Raw genomic sequence first — 19,781 nt, 5'->3', positions numbered from 1 at the left:
ATCCCTTTTGATCCCCAGAACAACCCTCTATGACAGAATTCTATTCTTTGTATAGATAATCAGTAATAGCTAATACTACCACCGCTTACTCTATGCCAGACACGGTGCCCAAGTGTTTTACATGTATTGTCTCATTTTAAGCAGCTTGACAACCTTCTGAGATAGGGAGATACCATGTTACTATTCCAGTTTGCTAATGAACTTGATATATAGACAAATTTGCTGGAATTATAGAGCAGGGAACTTTTTCTTAGGCCTCATCTCTGTGTAATTACATAATTTAAAGGTCCTGCAAGGATTATCTTTCCAGAGCCAGTAGCATTAAAAATAATCACTGAAGTACAGATTGGAGAGAAAATAGTTGTTGGAGCAAAATTCTGTTCCAAGTATGTTTGTGCCTTTCCTGATACTACCCCTCCCCCAGAGCTGTAGGATAACAAGACATGCTATGAAAAAACTTGAATTCTGGGGAGTCATTGTATTAGTCAGGCCCTATCCCATTTGAGTAAAAATAAATTCAGTTTGGCCACTGCACACTGAAAAGGAAACTATTCTTAACACCCAGTAACACATCATAGCCTTTCCAAAGATAAAAACGGTGATGGGGTCAAAGAAGTATGTTGTTTCAGGGCGTATGTTGCTATTATTAAAACAGTCTCTCTGCAGGAAGTATACACAGACAGCACACAAAAACAGGAAAGTCACTCAGGAACCTGCTTTAATACTCCTGGTCTGAACGCATGAAATTGCTCTAAAGTCACAAGGAATGGAGATAACAAATTAGAAGTCCTGAGAAGAACATAGCTTTTCTCCTACTTTAACTTGGGCAATATTGTGTTTTCAATCCTGTGAAAACTGATCCACATGGACTAAGGAATATAACTTTTTACCCCAACCCCATCATTTTACAGATAAAGAAACTAAGATTACAAGATTACTAAGATTATGATGGATATCTATCTAGCGTTTTTGCCTGCCCAGAATTTATTTCCCCTTCTGGTAACATCCCATCTCATGGAATTTTCTTTGGTACTCCTCTCTGATTCATGATCTTCCTGTTTTTAGAGGGCCGATCCCAGCCCTAAGTCCAGGAACGGGAATAAACCAGGCATGGACAAAGGAGGTCACACTAAGCGTTAACTGACAGGCATGAATCTGAAATGATTTAATAGAGGTTAAAGTAAATCCAAGACCACAAAGTTAATGCCCAAACTAGGGCTATATTCCAAGCACCACTGCTCTTTTCATACCATCATGCCACATAATCTCTGTAAATTAAAAAAAAAAGAAGTTCTTACTAATTTAAAAAATAGTCGTAGGTTCCATTCTAGTGCTGATAAGCCAGACTGTCTCAGCGTCAATGTCACTTCCTGTTTATATATTAGAATACGTGCAACGTATGCCCACATTTCCTTTTATTTCTTAGAGTAACAGCTTCTACTGGGGTACGGAGTGAACAATGATAACTTACTCCTCTATATTCAATATTCTTCTAGCCTAAAAAAAAAAATCATCCTATGGCACTAGGATCCCACAATCTATTTTATCCTTCCAATGACTGCAGTATGATTTACAGCTATGTGAAAAGGGGCTAAGGAAGAAATGGGAGGGAGCACAGTATTCCCGAATGCTTACTGTGGTTACATTGGAAGGACTAGATCAGAACTAACTTCCCCTCATTCCATTATTTTCCCATTTGGGGGAAAAATATATTTCAAAAATCGGTAAACTTATACTTTTCTAAAAGTCTATTCAAAGATCAGTTATCTGTACTTCAAATTATTCAGTCCTTTTTTATTCTCTTTTCTACTGTGGCCATTAATCTCCTCCTTAATTCTGCCAGGAGAAAAAGCTGTGAGTCAAGCTCAAGGCCGTTGGGCCTATCCTGGGCTGTCATTTTCCTAGGAGTGCCTGTGTGAAAGTGTGGCTCGGTCAGGGCTCCCAGGAAGACAGCCAACTCCCAGAAAATCAGTGAACAAAGGAAGAAGGAGGTTTAGGAATGACCCAGATCAATTTTAATTAACCATATCGATGTGGTCTCTTGTGACCTCAGGAAATTTGGAAATTACTTAGAACTACATTTGGGTGTCACACTTGGCCTCAAACACAACATATCTGAGTTCTTTTATCTTTTCCAAAACAGTTGTGTACTCCACACCCCAATATCTCTCAGCTCTGCCTCACTGCCTACATCTGATCCGTCATCAAGTGCCAGCGTGTGTTCTTCACCGTTCTCATATTGCTATATCGTCAACTGTTGTGTAGACTAACAGTTTCCCAGCTGCCAGGCTGGTCCTCCTCCCTCTAATCCTCCAGGGGCATCTTTAACATTACAAATAATCCTGCCCCTCCCCCACCCCCGCTTTACCTACAACTCAGAACCATTCGGCGGTTCCATATTTCCTTCAAGATAACATCCACGATTTTCTAGGATGGCATCCAAGGACTTCCAGGATCTGTCCTCTCTGGCTATCATTTCAGTATTGTCTGTCCCCAGCCCCTGGACACTCATGGCCTCGCTTTAGTCACATCAAGCTACCTGAGTTACCTATCTGTACAAATTACTATGGCCCCCTGGAAAACCTTGATCCTTCTATCTGGGGGGGATTAATTCACAGCTGTTGACAAAAGAGTTTGTATTGTGTGGTTGCTTTGGTATAAAACATGAAATGATTCATACGTAGGCTTCCCAAATGCAGAGTGTGTTTCCACAGGAACACACAAGAAACCGGCAATGTTGGTTGCCTCTGGAAAGGAGAACTATGAAACTGGAGATATAAGGGTAGGAGACTTTTCACTCTATACTCCTTTGTGCCTTCAGAATTTTGTGCCATGTAAATATGTCAACAGTGTGACTAAAGGGAAAGATTCATCTGCTTTATGAACCAGCAGTTCCACTCATTGGTATAAACAGAAGAGAAATGAATGCATATGTTCTCCGAAAGATGCGGACAAGAATATTTGTAGCAGCTTTTCTCATAATAGGCAAAACCTGAAAACATTCCAACTGTCCATCAACAGGAAAATGGATATACACATTGAATTATATTTATTGAATGGAATACCATGTAGCAATAAAAAAGAATAAACCATGATGCATTCTATCAGGGAGAGAATGTTGAACCACAGGATTCAACACAGAAGGGTAAATACTGGAAGGTTCTACTTATTTCAAGATCAAATACAGGCAAAAGTAATCAATGGTGACAGAAGTCAGAAGAGTGATTACCTCTGGTATGGAGGAGGGTGGGGCATGGAGGATATTGACTGGGAAGGAATAAATTTGGGGGTTCTTGGCAGTGTTCTATATCTTGAGGCGGGTGATGGTTAGAATGATATATACACATGTAAAATATGATTATATACCAGATATATACATATGGAAAAATAATTGACCATTACATTAAAGATGAGTGTATTTTACTGTACATATGTTAATGGAATTTTTAAAAGTTTTTAAAAAGCACAAAAATACGTTACCAATTTGAAAAAAAGTAGATAAAATAATTTTTTAAAATTTCACCCAAATGGAAAATGATTTCTCCCTTTACATCGACAAAAGTCAAGGCAACTTCCATACTAAAAGTCAGTAAGGAAAAAACACAGCAATAAGGAAAATACCAAAAACTTCTTTAAATTAAAGAAAGCGAGATGTTTGAAGCAACTGTTGATTGTAAAAAATTACAAAACAGAAACAAAACCAGAATTTTCTATCATAATCCAAAAGCTGAAAAGACTGTAATGTAATGCCTCAACCGACCAGGGGTAAGGAGTTCTTTTACACATTTATTAGGCAACTTTTAGAAACGTAGGTGAATAAAAGGGAACTTAGACTGATCTTTTATCTGGAGACACCGCGGGAACCTGGAGACAGAGCTCACTTTGTGGAAAAGCGGCAGCTTGAAATGGAAGCGACAAGGGCGGTAATGAGTAACTAAGGTTTACCTGGCACACAGAGGCAGGGCAATGGTGACCTTGGTGGGGGAAAGGACAGGAGAACCAGGTGGAAAGGGGCAAGGAAGAGACAAGGCTCTTGGCAGCCAGAATGTTTACAAGTGAATTTAAAATGTGTGTGAAACTTCAAAATAAGCCGTGTTCGACTAGATCCAAGGAGCTCAAGATCAAGAGGAGGACAGGAAGAGTCACCCAAAGTGAAAGCAATATGTGCTGCTTTTTAAAGACTCTTTTTTTCTCCGCCCCCCTCCCCTCCCCCGCCGGTTCCGGAGAGGCAGTAAGGTGCCAACAAGAGGTAAGCCCTCCACGTTCCCAAGATTTAATACTTTGAACTTATTGTCTGTCAGGTTTTCTTTCCTCTTGATAAGCTCTCTCTCTCTCTCTCTCTTTTTAAATTAAAAAGCAACAGAGTTTCATTGTAGAAAATTTGGGAAATACAGAAGAACTTTAAGGAGAAACCAAAAATCACTCACAAGATGACCACCGTAGCATTTCAGTATAGGACGATTTCTAATAGGTAGAGAACAGCCCAACAAGAGCAGGTCAGAGGCTCTCCTGCTCTAGGAACCCAGGTGGTGTTTATTATTGGAGATCTGTCATTTTTATTTTACTGGTGCATTTTCCCACTGGAATTTCCACGAAGGCGGAGATTTTGTTTGTGTTGTTCACGGCTATATCCTGGTGCCTGGCACATAATAGACACTCCAGAAATATTTGTTGAATTAGCTATTTTTTTCACATTTACTCACAAAGATTAGCTGCTACTTTTTATTTTTTCCTCCTCATAATTAAAACATTTTAATTCCTTTTCATGTTCCATTTCACGACTGTTCTTATTTTTCAGAACAATGTAGTCATTAAATAAAAAATGTCTGTTGAAATTAGGAAAATGTCAAATGTAAACAAAATTTTCATGATTTATATTAACACCACATTGCATTTCTTCTGTGATGCCTCCTTGTGCATTCTCCTGAATATTTGAAAAAACAATTCCTTCCATTCCTTACATTAATCTCTTGTTCACATAACTTACAAAACAGAACTTGAAAATCAGTTTAACTCTAGGGCATTGCAGCTCATTTCTCCTTAAAAACCATGATTTCTTTTTAAAATTTAAGTTGGGCTACTAATTATTTTCCCCCAAATTCAGGACTTGGCTTTGTTTTTTTTTTTTTTTTAAGATTTTATTTATTTATTTGACAGAGAGATAGAGAGCACAAGTAGGCAGAGGGAGAGGGAGGAGCAGGCTGTCCGCTGAGCAGGGAGCCGGACGTGGGGCTCGATCCCAGGACCCCAGGATCATGACCTGAGCCGAAGGCAGCCGCTTAACTGACAGAGCCACCCAGACGGCCCCAGGACTTTCTTTGATTAGTGAAAAATGATCCAGGAGATCTTATGATGCTTAGAAGTCCAGTGAGGGAAGTAAAGAATATTGAATATTTTTCAGTAAAAATTTTCAGGGAGGGCAGATGGAATTACTTAAGCTTGAAATATACCCAAAATTCTGTAGTCAATATTCCTACTCTTGGAATTAAAACAAGACCCTTGGAATCTTCCATAATCAGAGATAACCAGGGCCCTTCAACCATCCCAAACCAACCACGGCCTTGGGGACTACAAACACAGTTATTTTTGGGGGGGGAAAATACCACATAGTTAAGGGTGTTTTGGTTCATATAACTGGGAAGTCTAGAGGTAGAACTAATGGACGACGCTGAGTCCAGGGTCTTAGATAATGTCAGGGTTCTCTCTCTGAGCACCCATGTGATCAAATCTCAGAGGACCAGGTGGTCCTGCTTGGATCATGTACCCTATCCTGGATCATTAATAAGCGACCAGAGGAGAAAAATATTTGAATTGGCAGGACATGGTCAATGCCTGGGCATATACTCATCCATATAAAGAGGGAAGTGGGATCAACCTCACTCAAACCAAGTGAAGTGGATTCTCCACAAGGTGCATTCTGTTACCACATGGAATGGCAAAGGGAATTGGTGACCATGTTGAAATTTATCTGAGTCCTGTGCTCCTGGAACACAATCTCCCCCATATACACACCCACTCATCCTTTGTGTTCCAAGAAATGGCTTCCTGCAAAGAACCACCCTTCCCCATGTGATTTAGATTAGACTCGTGACCGCCTTGTTTACCTATGACAAGGCCAGACACAGACTGTATGAATTTCCATTCTTTGTCTCATAAATGATTCGCTGAACTGTTTACCCCACTGACCAAGGTGGACAAATGGCCATTAACTTAACTTGAGTAAACTTTAATCAGGTTTCTCTCCTTCCCCCTAAATTTGGTCCCTGAACTTGGCCTACCTTTGACCTGCCTGACCTCTGAGAAGCTTGCAAATCTTACGGTCTATGATTAGAGCCCTCCCTATTGCAACAGTCCCCCTCCCTTCACTGCAGTAATCCTTCGGAATAAAGTCTCTCCTTACCTCACTCCAGATTTGTATTTTACTTGACACTGGCCACACAAAACAATAGATGTTTACTGCAAACACTCTATTGTCCAGTCTGCTGCGTCTTAGGGGATGAAAATTAATTACACCAACCCTTCCCATCCTCTGTTTTGAACCAACAGAGAAGTAGAAAGAGAAGCCAGAATCAGTCAGGTAAGAGTTCAAAATGTCAGCTTCATCAAGGAATAAATAGAGAAAGAAAATGTGGTAAACACATACAATGGAATATTATTCGGCCTGAAAAAGGAAGGAAACTCTGAAACATGCTACCACATGAATGAACCTTGAAGATATGCTAAGTGAAATGAGGCAATCACAACAAAGATAAATACTGTTGGATTCTACTTATCTGAGCTACCTGGAATAATCACATTCAGAGAATCAGAAAGTAGAACAGTGGTTGCCAAGAGCTGGGAGAAAGGGGAAATGGAGTTGTTGATTAACAGATAGTGTCAGTTTGAAAGACAAAAAAAGGTTGTAGAGATTCTTTGCATAACAATGGGAATATCATTAACAATGCTGAATTGTATACTCAGACATGGTTTAGATGGTAAATTTTATGTTCTGTGCTTTTCACCATAATCAAAAATAATTTTTATAGAAGTCAGTTTCTTAACTAATAAAGCTGATAGGAGACTGTGATGTAGATCTGTGGTCAAATGAGCTTACTAATACTTTGCAGGTTTAAAATAAACTTCCAACTTCAGACCTTCTTGCAGGACAGGACCTACTGTAGTAAGGTTATCACAAGGTCAGTCTTTAAGGACAGGCCCCTCTGAAAGAAAAGAAGGGCCCAGTGACACATTAACACTTCCCCTCACTCAGTCTCACCAAAGAAGGTGCTTTTTTCCCAAGGCAAGAGTGAGCAAGGAGAGGCCTGAGTTCCTCCAAGTTGTCCTCACTGGGAAGCAGACAGGTTTCAGGGGATAATCATTTATTCCTAACCAGTCTGTTAAAAGAAAAACACATTAGAATATAGCCTGGGAAGGAATATGAAAAATGGCAAAGTTTTTCATAGTTTTGTTACTAGGATAACAGAATTTGGAGGGGTCTTTCTCTTTTCTCAAAATAATTTTATTGGTGTGCCTTTTTAAAAATATAATTTTGCTAACATTGGAGGTGTTACATTAATAATAATTTGATACATTTAATTTATTAAGTGGCCAAAAGGGGGAAAAAGAAAAAGGATTATTAATATACAGTTCTCATTTTATAATTAACTATTTTCTGGCTTTTTGTTATGTAAGTTTCATTAATTCTATCAGTGAAGCTAAACAGTTTCAAAATGCTTTTAATTGATATGAATGCCAAAACAAGAGGATAATTTTGTATTGTAAAGCATACATCTGACTTACATGTTTTCATTTGAAAAAGAAAGACATCCCTTTGGGCACAAAAACTTCAAGGTCAGATATAAGTCAATTAGATATACTTGACTGGCTACACATTTTTTTTTTTTTTTAAACGTACAATTCAGTTCCCTATAGGATTGGGACATCTCTGTCTTTCCAACATCTCTATGGAGAAGGTACAGCAGATTTCATTTTTCTAGGTTATCAGATGAGAAAACAAGCCTATTATGTTAAATTCAACGCTTGGGATTATATATCCACAGAGTGAAATAGCTGATTTAAAACTCTCTTGGACGCCTGGGTGGCTCAGTCAGTTAAGCATCTGCCTTGGGCTCAGGGCATGATCCCAGGGTCCTGGGATCGAGTCCCCCATCAGGCTCCTTGCTCAGCAGGGAGCCCACTTCTCCCTCTGCCTGCCATTCCCCAAGCTTGTACTCTCTCTCTCTCTCTGACAACTAAATAAGTGAGATCTTAAGAAAAAAAAACCCTCCCTTTTCTTCTTTCTGTGCTTTACAAAGAGGGTATATTTAAATATATACTTCTCTCTCATTAATTTGAGGTAAAAGGATTATCTTTAAAAGTTATGTGAAAAATGAAGGGGGGGGAATCAGGGGGGAGGACGAGCCATGAGAGACGATGGACTCCGAGACACACACTGAGGGTTCTAGAGGGGAGGGGGTGGGGGATGGGTCAGCCTGGTGATGGGTATTAAAGAGGGCACGTTCTGCATGGAGCACTGGGTGTTATACGCAAACAATGAATCATGGAACACTACATCAAGAACTAATGATGTAATGTATGGTGATTAACATAATAAAATAAAATTATAAAAAAAAGTTATGTGCAATCAGATTTTAAAGAGAAAAAACTTACACTAAATGTAAATTATACCTCAATTAAAAAACTTACAAAACAGAAAACAAGGTCGGTGAAAAAAATTTCTCTGCAGGAACTTTAGACAAATGAATGAGTACATTGAGAATCAGCTGTGATATGACACTTTGAATAAATAGTACAGAGTGAAACACGTTGCATCTTTTTAAAAAAGATAGATACTGTTATGTCAAAAAAATGTATATCCTCTATCAACCGAAAGCACATTTGGTTTGAATAATTTCTACATCCTCAGAGACATTCTCTCTCTAAGGAATCAATCCATTTAGGAAATTGCTTCCTAGAACTTGTACTAAAAAATGAAGAGGACTTATCTATCACATTTGCTTTGAGGGGAAAATGGTGTGCTTTAGATAAAACATTACAGTGACCAAAATACCTCCCATCTGTCAACTTTATATTCCTCTCATTTAGTTTCACGTCATGCACTTTGGCAGGATTCATGGGAGGAAAGCAGACAAGAACCTATTTTTACCATTGTTGAAAGCATGCCAATTTGGCAAGGGTGTGGGACAATGGGTACTCTCATACACAGTAAGAGTATAAATTGGTTCTGCCTTTCTGGAAGGTAATTTGGCAATATAAAGGATATCAAAAATTTAAATATGCATATATTTTGGCCCCAAAATTCAACTTCTGGGAATTTATCCCAGTGAACAAATTGAACAAGTATGTAAAGAGATACATAAAGGGTCTTCATGAAGCATTGTTTACAATGAGGATAAGTTAGAAACCACCTCAATCTTTTATCACTGGTAGAGTGATTAAATACATTATGATATATCTATTCAGTGGAGTACTTTGTGGTACTTTAGACCAATCATATATACTTGCGTTTAATGCTAAGGAAAGGTTATAGAATAGCATGTATAGTCTGGGCTGTGAAAATTTTTCTACATGCATAGGAAAATGCCTGGAAGAATATACAGCAAAATAATGTTATCTCTGGGTTGTGCAGTTTCAAGTGGTTTTTACTTTTTTATTCCTTTTATTTTTTTTTTTAAACCATATCATGAGCCTGTTCATTTCTTTAGTCCTACAATACATGTGTTCTGGCTTGAAAAAAGTTAAAACATGCCAACTTAAACAATTGTTTTAGGAGAAAGTACTTAAAATCATATATCTGCTAAGGGATTAATATCCGGAATATATAAAGAACTCCTACAATTCAACAACAAAAACATAAACAACCCAACTAAAAAATGGGCAAAGGACTTGAGCAGACCTTTCTCCAAGTATGATATGTAAATGAACAAGCACATAAAAAATATTCAAAATCACTTATCATTAGGGGATATGCAATTCATACCCACAATGAGATACCAATTCACACCAATTAGAATGACTATTATAAAAAAAAAGAAAATAACATGTGGCAATAACAATTTTGTGGAAAAATTGGAACACTTCTGTTTTGCTGGTGGGAATGTCGCTGTGGAAAACAATACAGTGGTTTCTCAAACCATTAAACATAGAATTGCTATATAATTTACCAATTCTACTTCCATATATATATATGCAAAAGAACCGAAAGCCGGGACTTGAACAGATACTTGCACACTAAAGTTCATAGTAGTATTAGTCACAATAGCCAAACAGTGGAAACAACCCAAATGTTTGAGAAAAAATGATGGGATAATAAAAATGTGATACACCCACACCCACACACACACCCACACACACACACCCACACACACACCCACACACACACACTGGGATGTTAATTCAGCCTTAAAAAGGAAAGAAATTCTAATATATGCTACAATGTGGATGAACCTTGAGGACATTATGCTAAATAATACAAGCCAAACACAAAAGGGCAAATACTATATATTTCCACTTCTGTGAGCTCTATAGAGTGGTTAAATTCATAGAAAGTAAAATGCTGGTTGCTAGGGGATGGGGAGGGTGGAATAAGGAGTTGGTGTTTAATGGGTACAATGGTGATGGTTCTACAACAATGTGAATGTACTTAATGCCACTGAACTGTGCACTTAAAAATGGTGAAAATGGTAAAGTTTATGTTATAGATTATTTTACCACAATAAAAACATTTTCTTTTCCTACCTAGCACTATTTCTGTCATGACTAACAAAGATCTAACTTGTCAGAAAAATACCTGTAGACTTTGGAAAACAGAAAACTGTTATTCATCTTAATTCATTTCCCTTAACCAGGCTTGGCCTTCATTGGAAGGTATAAGTGACCTTAATCCAAATTAATAGGGATTGAGTTAATCCTTTTCATTTCCTTCAATCCAATTAGGTTTATTTATATGTGACCCTTATTTCTTCAGCTTCTACCAGATACCTGAAAGACATGGGGAGATTGTGGGTAGTAACAGGCAGATGTTTTCAACAGACATGTCCGCTCTTTCAGCCCACCTGAAATAGGCTGGCCTGTCAGCGATTATAGCTCTCCAGGTTCTCAGAAGTAGTCTGGCTCTTACCAGTTTTTAATCTTTGTCAGGGACCGAGCTAGTCATGGCCACGACTGCTGTGACCCCAGCCTGTGCCACTCTCTCAGGCATTTTCGACAACCTCAGCTCCTGGCCTCAAAAGGAGCATGTACCTCCCTCTCTTCAATCTGACGGTAAGTTTCTATTCTTTTCAGGGACCGTCTCTCCACAGGTGGGGGCAGCTTTCAACTCCGCTGATGGAAGAACCTTATTCTGGTGGGGAGGCTCTCCATTCCCAAGTCCCCTCTGCTATTCCTCTCAGTGGCCATGGTGGCACGAAGGTGGGCAGACAGTGCTTGGCTTAGGACTGGGTGACGGTGGAGTGGTAATGGCATGAAGGAGGGCTGGGTCACAAATGACCTGACCTGGCCTCTGCTCGGTCACACCTAGGCAGGTCAGCAGCACCCCAGCTCCCCTGATGAGCCCCTGTGACAGGATCCAGATAAGAAATCTACCTTAGAGTATCTTCCATTCTGTGGCAATTTCCCTTCTAACCACCAAGAGAAAAATAAAACAAAAACAAACACCAGTCCCCTCCCCCGTTTCACTCTCTAAAACCCCATTCTTACTTAGTTAAAATCAGCTTTTCATCTAGAAAGAGAAAAGAAGGGTGTTCTTCTGTTGTTTTATGCGGGGGTGGGGCACCGTGCACTGGCCATATTTTTAACCTACAACTCGCTGTGGGTGGAGCCCAGGAGAACCTATGCAAGCAGGGCTTCTGCCTTCCTGCCCTGTACCTCCTCCTTCCTCGGGCAAATTCAAACACTGCTTTGATTCTCAAGGCCAGAGCACATAGCCTCACAGGACTTTAGAGCTAAAAGAGACTTTGAAAAACAGCCAGTCTAGTTGCTTTAGCTGCTGATGAAGTTCAAGGACCTTAAGTGATCTGGCCAAGAACGCGGCTATTAGGTGTAGAAATCTCCAACATTAAGTCTAGAGATAAGTAAGATCTCTCACTTTTTGTTGTTTGTTTTCAATCACTGCTTTAAGTATTATGAAGGGAGAAGTGAGAAGAGAAAAAGAATCTCAAATAGTTATTCTTGGGAGTTGTTCACAACTTGGAGGCAAGGTTTTTGTGGTGAAGGCAGTTGAAATTCTTGACTAAAATGAATAATTTTTAAGAAGTTGATATTTGCGTAACATTCTCCCATTCTCAGTGATATTTAAGAGTTAACAGAATTCAGCATATCGGGCTATTAGCTGCATAGATAGAATGGTTAAGAACTATGGATAATACAACAAAACAGCTAGTTGAAAAATAAGTTTCTGAAAATAATCAAAGTCACAAAGTTAGGCATGTACACACACACACACACACACACACATACACACACACACAGAGCATGTTTTCAATCTCAGCTTTGGAAGATTTTGGGTTTGATTTGCTTTTAGAAAAGGCCCTATTCTTTGTGACTGAACCACATATAATTACTTGGAATTGTCTTTCTAATCATCTTTCACAGTTTATACCAAGACTAGCATGCCTGATGTTTTGCTGGTGGCCGCAGAATGAAGTTGGAGAGATGGGGAAGGTTTAAGATCTGCCCATCATGTTTGGACAGCAGACAGACCTGGCTGCCAAGGTGGACTCCAGAAGCCTAGCCAGTTGGGACAGGCAGAGCCACTGATGCAGTGTCCAAAGGACACAATCATTTCAATTCCAGAAGTGATAACCACTGGGCTTCCAATAAAGCAGGCTGGACACAGCTGTCGGAAACTCAGGAGGTACTCACCACTCAGGACTCAGTCTAAAGGGTGATGTAGGGGCAAGGGTTAGAAGGACAGGGAAGGATAGGGGGATAATTTAAGTACAAAGATCAATACAGAGCTGACCTTACCGTAGACAGGGGGAGGGAGGAGATGGTAACATTACCATTTTCGTTCAGGGCTCATCCTTGCAGACACCCTAAGTCCAGTTAAGAACATGAATACTTGGGGACTAATTAGCCCCAGGCATTATCATTATGACATTGATAGTTGGAAGAAGTCACATTTTCAGCACTCCTGCATGCTTTTCATTTATATCACACAGAGAGAGAGAGAGACAGACAGACAGAGAGACAGAGACAGAGATTTATTACAAGGAACTGGCTTATGTGATTGTGAGGGCTAACTGGGCAAGTCCAGAATCTACAGGGCAAGCCATGAGGAAGGACAGCTGGAAACTCTCAGGAAGGAGTCGACCCTTAAGTCAACGGGCAGCATTTCTTCTTCCTTTGGAAAAACCTCAATTCTGTTCTTAACCCTTCCCACTGACTGGTTCTGGCTCACCCAGATTATGGAAGATAATCTCCTTTCCTTAAAGTCAAACAACAGTAGATGTTTATCACATCTACAAAATACCTTTACAGAAACACCCAGATGAGTGTTTGATTGAATAACCAGGTACTTTATAGCCTAGTCAAGTTGACAAATTAAACTGACCATTACACCAGTTCGGTATCATTGAGTTTGCATTACACCATGCTTCCCTGGGAGAGACAAATGCATTCCACCTATCTGTTATGATTATCATTCCTAAGATCTAAAAATGTGGGAGAGATAAAACCCAAAAATGTATTGCCTGTCTCGGAGATTTATAAACCTGAAATCGACTGAGACTGAGCCTTCTGGTGAAGACCTCAGTGGCGCCAGTCACGGAAACTAGGTAGGGCAGAGGTTAGGGGAGGTGGTACAGCCTCATAAAAAGAGGATGGACTTTGGAATCAGACACACCTGGGATTGAATTACAGCTTTACTACTCTGCAAATGTTGACTTTTAAACAAATTGCTATGTGAAAAAAAAAATCCATCTCTTGAGGTATAATTTACATACGATATAATTTAAGTGTATATGTCAATGAGTTGTAACAAATTTACACGTGTGTAATCATACACATGATCAAGATGTAGAAGTTCCCTGTACTCCTGCGCAGTCAACTGCCCCTACTCACCAGCCCAAGGCCACCACTGACGTGCGTTCTGTCACAATTTATCAATTCATTCATTTTAAACTAATATTATTGAGCACTTACTATGTGTCAGGCATCGTTCCGGGCACTGGGACATAGTAGTGAATAAAACAGATGAAAATAGCTGCCATTATGGAGAGAGAAACCGAAGGCAAACAAAAATCTATAAGGAAAATATAGGTAGGTCATATGGTGGTAACTTCCACAGATGAAAATAGAGAAAGTAATTGGGGAGAACCAGGGTGGGAGTGGGGGTGGGGCACATGTTGCTCTTTTCCCTGGGGGTAGTCGGGGACCAGCTCACCAGAAGGTGATGTTCGAACAAGCTGCAGATGGGAGTGAGGGCATGAAAAATGTGGATATGAGGACAAGCATGGTCTAGGGAGAAAGAGCAGCATGCACAACAGCCCACTGGGGAGTGTTGCTGGAATGTTTGAGAAACTGCAAAGAATCCAGTGTGTTCGGAGTGGAAGGGACAGAGAAGGAAAGCAGAAAAAGGTAGGAGAAGTAAAGAGGTCCAGCTAGGATAAGGCCCATAGTCCACTTTGACTTTTTATCTTAGTGTCATTAGAAGCCACTGCAGGGTTTTGAGTAGAGGACTGACTTATTCAAAAGAATCACTCTGGCTATGTTGGGAATTGACCCCAGAGACCAAGTGCAGAATTAGAGTAATGTGCCTGATACACAGTAGATGTTTGATACATTTTAGCTATTTGGGGGTTATTGATTTCTTAGCACAAATGAGGCTGTGATCTCTTTTTGTTTCTTTACTTGTTTCTGTATAGTGCAAATACAAATCCATTCATTTACCCAACACATATTTGTGGAACATGTCCATACTGGGTGCTGGAGAATAAATGTTGAGTTAAAGGAAGATACGATTGCTGCAAATTCATAGAAACAGAAAGTAGAATTGTACCGGGATGGGGGAGGAGGAAATGGAGTAGTGTATGTACAGTTTCAGTTTTGCAAGATGAAAATGTATGGAAATCTACTGCACAAAAATGTGAATATACTTTACTGAACCATATACTTGAACACGGTGAATGGTAAATTTTATGTTCTGTTTTTTTATTTAACCACAATTAAATTTTTTGATGAAAAAATACGATTTAAAGTTTTTTAAAAAGTGAAAAAAAGAGAAAAGACTATTAGGGGAGTTATCCAACAAATTAACAAGAGAAGTGTTAGGTAGGAATAAGTAGTTATGATGAAAAAAATAGTGGTGATGTACTGTGACTGGAGGGCTCCTTTAAAAACAAATTAAAACCAGTAAAAAAGGAAAGCATGACCTTATTTATATAAAGGTGTATTTAGGTGTCTGCTGCCTAACTAGACATTAATCACTTACAAGCAATATCCCAAACAATACGAAAAAGTCTTACTTCTTGGGGCACCTGGGTGGTTCAGTCGGTTGAGCCCCGAATCTTGATATCTTGATTTCGGCTCAGGTCATGACCTCAGGGTTATGAGATGGAGCCCCACGTCCAGCTCCATATCAGGCTTTGCTTGGGATTTTCTCCCTCTGCCCCTCCCCCCACTCACGCATGTGTGCTTTCTCTAAAATAAATAATCTTAAAAAAAAAATCTTACTTCTTTATCTCCTAGGAGGTGTAATCAGATATGTACTTAAAATGCTACTTGTTTTTCCTACTAAAAAGAGATGTGTACATGTGTGTATAACTTATGTATAGGTATGTATGTGTGTACACACACACACACACACACACCATTTGCTCATACATACATATACTTGTGTGTATATATGCATGTGCACGCAGGTGTGCATGCCACATTAAACAGAGATATGTCTGGTTGCTTACCCAGCTTATTCAGCACCCACGGAGTAAGACGACCATGTAATTTGTATACTTTTCTATATTGTTTTAATTTTTAAAGTAACAAGCACATAACATTTTCCCCAAAAGAATAAAGCTATTTTAAAAATTAAAACTACAACTCTACAATCCAGTTCTGGTATATGAGTTGATAAATGTGAGGTGCATAGAGCATGTCTAGAATGTAGTTAGTGTTAATAAAGCTCTAAGTACTCTACACCAATTTTCTCCCATTTTTTTTAAGATTTTATTTATTTATTTGACAGAGAGAGAGAGAAAGCAGGGGGAGTGGCAGGCAGAGGGAGAAGCAGGCTCCCTGCAGAGAAGGACTTGATTCTAGGACCCTGGGATCATGACCTCAGCTGAAGGCAGACGTTCAGCGGACTGAACCACCCAGGCGCCCACAAATTTTCTCCCTTAACCCTGACAGATACAGCAGATACAGACACGTTATACCAAAGATCCCACAATTTTTAAGTAAGGAGACCATATTTTATGGACAAATTTAAAAAAATTTTTTTTAAAACTCCTTTAACATAAATGGCTATTTAAAATGCCTCGGTCCTGCACTCGTGTAAAAACTCTTTACTGAGGATATTCTCAATTGATACTATAAATATATAACTGTTCTATGTGATTCGAAAGAATGACGTACACATTCTCATAAGGTTTCTGAAGTATCATTTAAAATAAATGAATCAAATAACTCCATTCTAAGATATACATAATTCACATAGAGAACTAAAATTTTTATCCCAACTTTATAGCAAAATTATTAATAATAGCACCAGTTTGCCCTTGAATAGTAACTTACGGTTTACAAAGCACATTCACACAGGTTGGCTCATCTTGAGCTTCAAAACCACTCAGTGAGGTGGTAGGGCAGGCCAGACATTAATATCATCGCAGACGGCTGAGGAAGCTGAATCCTGGGTGTATGCTTCAGCTAGAATGTCTTTGGTCACAAGTAATAAAACCCAATTCTAACTGGTTTAAATAACACAGAGATATGCTGGCTCACTTACTTGGATGCCCAGAGGTGAGGTGGTCTTCAGACTTGACACCATCTACCTGCACTTGACTGTATTTCTTTGCAATTCTCTTGTGTCTGCCCTTCATGAAGTACTGGCTTCATCTTGAGCCTCATACAGTTCTCGGCCTCAACACTCTACACGACAATGCCAGAGGAGAAGACCATTTCTTTCTGTCCCTTTGTCTTGAAAACGAGGAAGCCATCCTCAGAAGTCCTTAGCAAATTTCCCTCACTTATCATTGGCCCGGAGAAATTCATATCCCCATTCCTGAGTCAATTATTGGCAAGGGCCATGGGATTACCCTTAGATGAATCAAGATACTTGAGAATCTGGGCTCTGTTAGGAAAGAGGAGAAAGCGGAAGGGTAATGAGCACTGGTTGAGTACTACCACCTGGGAAAGAGCAGTCAGGAGTCAAATCCAACTCTCTTAGGTTAAGTCCTGTGGCTAAGAGTACCATGGAGGCCATGAGAGCAGGACTTGGGTCCTCTCACTCTCATGTTTTTCCTATAACAATCTCAACTTGATTTTCATTGGATTAGAATGCTCATTTTTTGGTGACTAACAACATAACATAATAAAATTAAAAAAAAAAGCTCATTCTTGACTTCTGTGGGGACACCCACGGAGCATCCTTAAAATGCTTGAATGTGGGAATTATCTATGCCTGCATCTTGCAAGACTGAGGTTGGATGGACTGGTAAAAATTTGCTTTGACAAATCTCTCAAAAGTGTTATGTTTTTTAAGTTAAAAAATATTTCAAGGAATAAAAAAACAAAGTTTTAGAGAGAGAAGGGGCAGAGGGAGAGAGAGAATCTCAAGCAGATTCTGTGCTGAGCTGAAACCAAGAGTTGGATGCTAAACGAACTGAGCCACCCAGGCACCCTGCATTGGATTTTTAAAGAAAAAATTGCTGCAGTTATAGTTGGAGCACTCTGAGCATCTCTCCCAGATCCATTCTTTTTCCCTCACCAGAGGAAATCATATTCTGAATTTGGTGTCCATTTTCATGTGGATGTTTTTATACTTTTAATACTACCTATAGATCTAAGATACATAGTATTATTTTAAATATATACACACACACACACACACACATGCATGCACACACACATACACTACTTTATATAAATACAAACCTGAACATAACCTTCTGCAATGGGACTTTTCATTCAATATTCTTTTAAGTAATACCTATATTGATATACGTACCTTTAGTTCACTCATCCTGATTGCAATAGAGCCTATTATTCAAATATACCCCAGGGTATTATCCACTCTTCTGTTGATGGATATTTTCTTGGTTTTCACTATTTTGCAATTCCAAACAAAGCTATTTGAGCATTCTAGTAGATATTTCATGATACACATTTAGAAGAATTTGTCTGGTACCTATCTTGGAGCGGAATTATTGGACATGTTCGTCTTCAACCTTAATAGGTCTCGTATTGCCACCTGTGATGTGGAATAGCATTGTTGGTTTCAGAAGTAATTTCTTTCTTCCCTTCTGTTTCCTATGCATTTGAAACTCTACAGTTTCTTGAATTTATCCCATTTTCTAGATTGGAAATTTGTTTTCTTTCCCTCATCATGGAAAATTGTAGTGCTTATTATGAGTCTCTTCATCTTGATATGTCTTTTTTAGGTTAGGCTGCTTTTTCCTTTGAAATATATTTTACTATTTATTAGACACAGTGAAATGACAATGAGAGAAAAGAAATAAACACACTCATCACTTTCTCTCCAAACTGTTGAGATAAAGTAATTTTTCTTGATAATTTTTTACTCACTTAACTAAATATACAATGTAATCAGAATTTGTGTATCTTGTACGGAGAATGGAATAAATATATCCCTCTTTCTTCTCACGGGAGAAATCCCAAGGTCAGAAGGCTTAAGAATAGCACTGATAACCAATTAGTTTAATTAGTATTTGGCAACTCTGTTTAGCAGAATCCTTGGACTTGCACCTGGAGTATAGAGATGACACTACTGAATGATGCCACTTTAGCATCCTAAAGCACCACTCTATTTTTACAGTGTCTACACCTAAGAGATTCAGCTGTACTTGGATATGCTTACAGCAAGCTCCCTGGGGACTTTCCCTGTTTGGGGGAAGAAGTAAGGTCAGTAAATAAAAATATACACCCTATTGTCCTAGGAAATGCAAAGGCAACCCAATAAACAAACATGAGATCATATTTCCATTTTGGTTGAGGACAAGGGGAACATTTAATCCTGAGGACAGTGAGAGAGAGACAAGAGGAAATTAAACACACGCTGATTGAGACTGTGCTGTTTTCTCTTGCAGTTTGCTTTGCAAAATCCAGATGGGAAAGGAATAAGCATTTACTTCTCTCGCTTTCCACACTTACCTTTTAAGTGTCTTAGCATCAGAAGAAGCACCCACCCTTAAACTGTATTTTCTTTACCCAAAGAATGTGGTGTGAGAATGTTGTATGAGAGGGTGGAGGTGCAGGCTGAGCTTTGTGGGCACAAAGAAGTATTCAAGATAAAAATCATGATAAAAAGGATAATTACTAAGACTTGAGACACAAGTTTGATTGGGGAGAGTTATTTATGTTGGTTATAGGTTCCTAGAGAGTTGACCCACACCATTTATCCTTTTGTTTATTGATTAGGCTGTTTAGAAATCTTAGAAACGGTTGTCAAGTTTGTCAAACAGCTCCTTTTATTGCTTCCCCTAGAGTCTCAAGATGACAGCTAGATTCTTCTGGCATGCACAGTAAAGGTCAACTTTGGTAATGTTCCATTAAAACAAGACTACAAAAGTTTCTATACATAAGAGGTAATAAGGAAGTTTTTAGGA

The 19,781-nt window shown here is 39.0% G+C and overlaps 1 long non-coding RNA gene across 1 annotated transcript; it reads left to right on the top strand.

Annotated features, from left to right (window-relative positions):
• The first annotated feature begins 4,217 nt into the window (after positions 1-4,217).
• Positions 4,218-19,050, top strand: LOC114224638 (uncharacterized). The gene is made up of 3 exons (XR_003612425.1): positions 4,218-4,249; positions 11,140-11,262; positions 18,992-19,050. It is a non-coding gene; the product is annotated as an uncharacterized LOC114224638 (long non-coding RNA).
• The last annotated feature ends 731 nt before the right edge of the window (positions 19,051-19,781 follow it).

This window comes from Eumetopias jubatus, unplaced genomic scaffold (genome assembly GCF_037043125.1).
Source record: "Eumetopias jubatus isolate StellerSeaLion01/CBP00866 unplaced genomic scaffold, mEumJub1_p1.0 scaffold_5, whole genome shotgun sequence".
NCBI lineage: Eukaryota > Metazoa > Chordata > Mammalia > Carnivora > Otariidae > Eumetopias > Eumetopias jubatus.
This window is presented reverse-complemented; position numbering and strand designations above follow the sequence as displayed.